Source organism: Paramisgurnus dabryanus, chromosome 3 (assembly GCF_030506205.2).
Source record: "Paramisgurnus dabryanus chromosome 3, PD_genome_1.1, whole genome shotgun sequence".
NCBI lineage: Eukaryota > Metazoa > Chordata > Actinopteri > Cypriniformes > Cobitidae > Paramisgurnus > Paramisgurnus dabryanus.
Genome location: NC_133339.1, coordinates 2,933,531 through 2,940,677, shown reverse-complemented (window position 1 = coordinate 2,940,677; position 7,147 = coordinate 2,933,531). Strand labels below are relative to the sequence as shown.

Below are 7,147 nucleotides of genomic sequence, written 5' to 3'. Positions count from 1 at the left end.
CTGAGACAATGACATATATGTACCTCTGAACACAGTTATCAGTGGTGTTTAAAGCCCGGGATACACTGCACGATTTTTGCCCTCCTATAAGGTCATTACCTTATCACACTGTGTGACATGGATCGTTTAAACTCGGGCACGACTGTACGATGATGACACGGAAGCTTCGACGGCAGCGTCACACTTTGCGCAACGTCACCAGCATGCGCTTGTGGTAAACAAATACCAGCGAGCAGGTCGTAGCAGCAAACACACTGTGCAGTTATCCTGCCGAATTTCTGACACTGTCAGAAAACTATCGTAGGCTATTTTTGGACAAAAGACCGGAAAAACGGCCGTCTTTGAACCTCTCTCATTGTACGACATAGGACCACCGATGAAGAGCCACGATCACAAAAATCCAGACGATTGTTTCACAATGGCAATCTTTCGTCTGGGACAGACAATAACCATGCAGTGTATCCTGGGCTAAAGAGGATCAATTTTTAAATCTTAATGTAAGGAATATAAAGAAACATTAAAATATAAAGTATAAATGAAGAGTTTGGTTCCAAAACGCAATAAATCCATTTTGACAAATTTCGGTAAAATCGTGTTTTCTATACCAAGAAAGCGACAAGATGAAAACCACTATTTTCTGTTACAAACTTTCACATAGCATCTTTAGGTTATAAAAACATAAGAAATTCAAATCCATAACTTGATTTTCAAAGATTTATTATAAAAACTAATTATTTTTTCCACAAAATGCAATAAATCCATGACAGTTTTTTATTTCAAAATGCTATAAATCTATTAAATCAATGTATAAATGTGCATTCATCTTTACCATTTTATATTTATTTAGTTGACTAGTGGTATACAATGATTAAAAAATAAACATTAATGGCATTAAACAAAACACTTACTTTGTTATATTAAGAACACATTGCTGCGGTTATATTTGACGTCGTCTCTTTACATTTTCACAGCGATCAGCTGTAAAATGTTTTGGTCCCGCTCGATTTTCGTTGACTTTGAGTAAAATAATGTAAAGTTTTCATAAGATCCTCTGGGGTCAATGTTTTGGCATGAGAAGCTTGATGCTGTCTGAAGAACAAGCAGCCGAGTGCCTCTCGCGGAAATTATTAGATGTTGATGGCTTACGTTTCTTTCCCGTCACAGAAAACCATCACAGGTTTAGCAATGCTATTAACGTATTATTTTGTTTTGTTTGTTGATCACGAAGTACAAAGTAGATGAGGAAAATTAGGATTCCGTGTACTCAGCGCGCCGCCATGTTTGTTTACATTGCGTGAATGGTCCGCTGTAATATCAGGAATGGATTTATTGCGTTCTGTAAAAAAGGAGGAGTGGCGTTTGTCGCATTTTGGGAACAAAGGGAGAAAAGATGACAGAATATCACGGCGGGTATTGGATTTTGCGTAAAATTAATTATTTACTTTTAACTACTGACCTGATATAATACTGATTTTGGCAGTAACTCATTTTTTTCAAAAATGGCGTTTATTGCGTTTTGGAACCAAACTCTTCAAATATATATTTTAACTAATTTTAGCTACAAACAATAAAGCTTTAATACTCACAAATCACATATGAACAGAAGCGGACACTACTACGGTATTTTTACTTTCTACATAAAAGTAAATTTTCAACTATTTGCATTTTATCAGTGTTTTTCTTTGAAAAACATACATTCCAAAGCATATTATCATATTTTTTACTCCAAAACATTTCAGAATGTTTTTGGTTTATATTTAATATTTCAGTACAAAAAAATCTAGTTATTTTTATACTTTTACTTAAGTAAAAAGTACTTTCATACTTTTACTCAAAACAAGTAAAAGTACACAAATTTATGTAATTAGGTATTAAATCAATTTTAATATGCAATATAAAAGGAATACACAATATGATTCTATGCTTTAGAATTTAGTGAACATTTTTTAGTAAAGTAAATTTTTTCTCAAGACAAACACTCTGATAAAGCACAGATGCTTGGAAAATGTAACAAAATACTCCAGAAAATGTTCTTCTTAAATATATAAACATACAATATATCAAATGAAAGAACAGACCCTCTGCTTTCAAAAGAAAAAAAAAAAAAATTCATCCTACGTACGTACGTACCCTGAAGAAGGCTGTTTGTGCCGCTATGCGTGGGTTTCCTTCTTTCCACATGTATTTTTAATTTTCTAATATAAAGTAGCCAGTTCAATAAAGGCTTTTTAAAATTTCACTGAAGAAGAGTGCCTTGGATTTATCTTTTTGATACACTCATTTGGAATTCCCAACCCCAAAGAGCACCTTCAAATATTTGTTTTTGAACTCCCTGAGCACCCTGGACATTCTTTTTCTGTACTGTAAAGACGTCAAATTTCTAGCTGACATCAGAGGTATTCATGCCAATCACAACGTATTAAACGATGAGCTTTGTACAAAATCAACTCATTTCAGGGAGTCATAGAGGAGCAATAATAATGTATAGTAAGTGGAAAATAATGTGTTTTTTTAACCACAAAACACCCAAACACATTGTATTATACCAAATAGACAAAATAGCATTGTTTGTAGCAAGTAATAGGTGTTCTTTAATAAAAAAAATTCAACAAAGCATATCAGTTTTAAATATAGTTTAGTATTTGAAGTTACATGGAGTTATTTCTTATTTAAATAATGTAAATACCCCATTCCAATTATGAACACACATGGAATACATAATAAAAGTCTGTTTGTGTCCTGCAAACATTCTGACACAGACACATGAAAAATTGTGTAATATAATTTTCAGGATTCACTTTTGTTAGTAATAGCCCCCCTAGAAATTTTACGTTCCCATAACGTTCTCAGAACGACCCCGCTGGTGTTAAGGACGTTGCCCAGTAAAGTTCCCAGAACGTTATGAGACGGACGTGTTGTGGAGTTCCCTAAAGGGTTGGAGGACGTTATTTGGCAGACCTCCACGGAACATTCAGGACGTTCTGGAAATGTTAAGGGGACCATATTTTATGTACACTTTACGTTCCCATAATGTTCTTAGAACGACCCCACTGGTGTTAAGGACGTTGCCCAGTTAAGTTCCCAGAACGTTATGAGGCGGACGTGTTGTGGAGTTCCCTAAAGGGCTGGAGGACGTTATTTGGCAGACCTCCACGGAACATTCAGGACGTTCTGGAAATGTTAAGGGGACCAAATTTTATGTACACTTTACGTTCCCATAATGTTCTTAGAACGACCCTGCTGGTGTTAAGGACGTTGCCCAGTAAAGTTCCCAGAACGTTATGAGACGGACGTGTTGTGGAGTTCCCTAAAGGGCTGGAGGACGTTATTTGGCAGACCTTCACGGAACATTCAGGACGTTCTGGAAATGTTAAGGGGACCATATTTTATGTACACTTTACATTCCCATAATGTTCTTAGAACGACCCCACTGGTGTTAAGGACGTTGCCCAGTTAAGTTCCCAGAACGTTATGAGGCGGACGTGTTGTGGAGTTCCCTAAAGGGCTGGAGGACGTTATTTGGCAGACCTCCACGGAACATTCAGGACGTTCTGGAAATGTTAAGGGGACCAAATTTTATGTACACTTTACGTTCCCATAATGTTCTTAGAACGACCCTGCTGGTGTTAAGGACGTTGCCCAGTAAAGTTCCCAGAACGTTATGAGACGGACGTGTTGTGGAGTTCCCTAAAGGGCTGGAGGACGTTATTTGGCAGACCTTCACGGAACATTCAGGACGTTCTGGAAATGTTAAGGGGACCATATTTTATGTACACTTTACGTTCCCATAATGTTCTTAGAACGACCGCACTGGTGTTAAGGACGTTGCCCAGTAAAGTTCCCAGAACGTTATGAGACAAACGTGTTGTGGAGTTCTTTAAAAGGGTGAAGGACGTTATTTGGCAGACCTTCACGGAACATTCAGGACGTTCAGAAAATGTTAAGGGAACCATATTTTATGTAGAAATTTTATGTTCCCGGAACGACCCCACTGGTGTTAAGGACATTGCCTAGTAAAGTTCCCAGAACATTTAAGACAGAAAATAGCCATAACTCAAACAATATATAATTATACTGTGAAATTGATACGGTTGGTGTGGTGGAAGATAAAGGAGGAGATGGAGATCATGATGAATCCAAAATGATAATCTTTAATTAATATAAAACAAGGAACATGGAAACTGGTACAGCAAAACACACAACACATCACTATAAACAAGAACTGACCTAGACAAACGGAAAAGTGGGGTATTTAGACAATGGAGTGATGAGGGGGATGACTGTCAGGTGAGGATAATAACAAACACAGTTCAGGTGAGAGAGTGAAAAGGATTATGGGAAATGAAGTCCAAATGGATGATGAACGGGGAAACATGGAGAAACAAGCAGGAACAAATTGGGACTGTGACAAAAATGTATCATTGAAAAACACAGAAAATAATTGAAGTGAGATTACAGGAAAAACAAATAGAAGGTCAAAATCTGGCAAATTAACAGAAGGATAATAAAAACAAATAAATAGCCAAAAAATACAAGAATAACATAAAAGCTAACAAAAACCCACATTAATTAAATTGTTTAAAACAATAAAGATGCAATTAAAACAAAACATTTACAGTTGGAGTGCATAACATGTAATAACAGATTTCAATATACAACAACTGGTTAAATAAAATTTAAAAATAACCCACAAAATATTAAATTTATGTTTACAGATGTGCAAATGTGTATTAGATATATAAATGTAAAAAAATAACACCATGCAATAAGGTCACAAGCTTGATAAACATCAACCTTTAGGAACTTCAATCTCCAGGTCTGGAGCCTGCAGAATAAGAGCATACAAATACAAATCCAGTTAAAAATACATTTACATAAAATGCATAAGTAAGGGCAAAAACACATATTACAAAACATCACAAATCCAAGAACTTTTTTTAACGTTCAAATCGAGATGTGAAAAAATATGTTGGAAGATGTCAGACTTCCAAAAAGATTTTCAACTTACCAACTTAAAGAAAAAAGCAATTACAAACTACAAAAATGTTAAGCTCCAAAACTTGTTGGTCAAGTATTTTTTATTGCTGCTTCATTATTTGCCATTATTCTTTACTACTTTAAACAATCCAAGCCCCAGTACCTGAAACATTTTTAAAACATGCTGTCACTTTTAAACCAAAACACTTGTGCTTTTGTATCTAATACTAATATTAGGCAAATTAACCCATACAAGAAATTACCTCATACAAAATTTAACAAATTCAATACATTCAATATTGTAATTTAAATCAAATTACACAAAGATAAATAATGAACATGACTGTTATGTTTTTAAATAGTGTATTAAAGTTACACCTTCTTTACCCAGATTGCAGGAAGATACACTTCTTCAGGTTTGACAATGTGTGGTACATGACTTCTGCAAACAAAGCACAATAATCATTACATTTTTTTAGTAAAAAAAAAGTAAAATAAATGGGTAAGACAAACACTAATTTATGATTCTTAGGTATTAAATTCCTTTACAAAAGTATTTCCAAAAAGTGTCGATTTTTTTTGTTTTGTACACAAAACATTTGATCTTCGGTTGGCTTCTTTGTGGGCTGAGCATTAATTAATTTTGTAAAGATCGAACATTTTAAAGATTTTTTTAACATCCTCTTTATTAAAATTGTTTAGCTCACTGTAAGCCTGCATGTTTATCGTTATACTTTAAATGGCAAATAAGAATATATAGCCTAACATAGAAATAAAAAACATCACAGAAAAGAATAGCAAATAAACAGAAAAAACATTCATGTAACTCGCTGTAGAACAACTAGTGAAATCTATGTAGGTTTAAAAAGAAAAGTATCTTAACTTACCTTACAGTATTATATAAAGACAAAACAAAGATCACGCGTCGTCAAGTGTGGCAGTTTGAATTTCATGCGACTTCCGGGTCCTCTTGTAAGCTGTAGCATTATGGGTAAGGTAGTCCTTTTCATAAAGCGGATTGAACGCTGTTGCTGGTAACGGACTACTGTTTCCAAGATGCATTGCCTTCTACATCATCATATTCAGAGAGTACAACATAATTCATATTAGTATAGTATTACTAGTATTTTTGTGCTTGTTAACACAATTTAATGTAAAGTCTTATTTAATTGCTATTTGTCTTTGTCTGATGTAGGATAGTGCAGACTGAATCACTCGTTTATTTTTCTTCATTCTGAAATCATTTATTTATTACTTTGTTTGTATGGTCCACTGCACATTGACACATCCTTTGTATTAACTGCCTATAAAAATAAAATGCTCTAACTGTAATTTCATATTTTGTCCTCCTAGTGATATCAGGAACATTATTAAATGACCAACAGAGGACCATGTGAGAACATTCTATTAATGTTCCAAATGTCCTCTTTGTAACGTTGCCATGTGACCACAGAATAACCAATATGGGACGTCCCCCTAAAGTCATATCTGGAACATTATTATATGACCAACAGAGGACCATGTAGGATGGTTCTGTAAATGTTCCAAATGTCCTCTCTGTAACGTTCTTATGTGACCACAGGATAACCAACATGGAACGTCCCGCTACAGTCATATTGGGAACGTTATGATATGACCAAAATAGTACCATGTGGGAATGTTCTGTTAATGTTCCAAATGTCCTCTCTGTAACGTTCTTATGTGACCACAGGATAACCAATATGGAATGTCTTCCTACAGTCATATCAGGAACGTTATGATATAACCAAAATAGTACCATGTGGGAATGTTCTGTTAATGTCTCAGGTGTCCTCTCTGTAACGTTCTTATGTGACCACAGGATAACCAATATGGAACGTCTTCCTACAGTCATATCGGGAATGTTTTTATCTGACCAACATAGTACCATGTGGGAATGTTCTGTTAATGTTCCAAATGTCCTCTCTGTAACGTTCTTATGTGACCACAGGATAACCAATATGGAATGTCTTCCTACAGTCATATCAGGAACGTTATGATATGACCAAAATAGTATCATGTGGGAATGTTCTGTTGAGGTTCCAAATGTCCTCTCTGTAACGTTCTTATGTGACCACAGGATAACCAATATGGAACGTCTTCCTACAGTCATATCGGGAATGTTTTTATCTGACCAACATAGTACCATGTG

The 7,147-nt window shown here is 35.1% G+C and overlaps 1 long non-coding RNA gene across 1 annotated transcript; it reads right to left on the bottom strand.

Annotated features, from left to right (window-relative positions):
- Positions 1–3,959: 3,959 nt before the first annotated feature.
- LOC135733809 (uncharacterized) lies at positions 3,960–6,785 on the bottom strand. The gene is made up of 3 exons (XR_010527023.2): positions 5,865–6,785; positions 5,365–5,419; positions 3,960–4,825 (listed from the first exon to the last, which is right to left on the bottom strand). It is a non-coding gene; the product is annotated as an uncharacterized lncRNA (long non-coding RNA).
- Between the last annotated feature and the right edge of the window lie 362 nt (positions 6,786–7,147).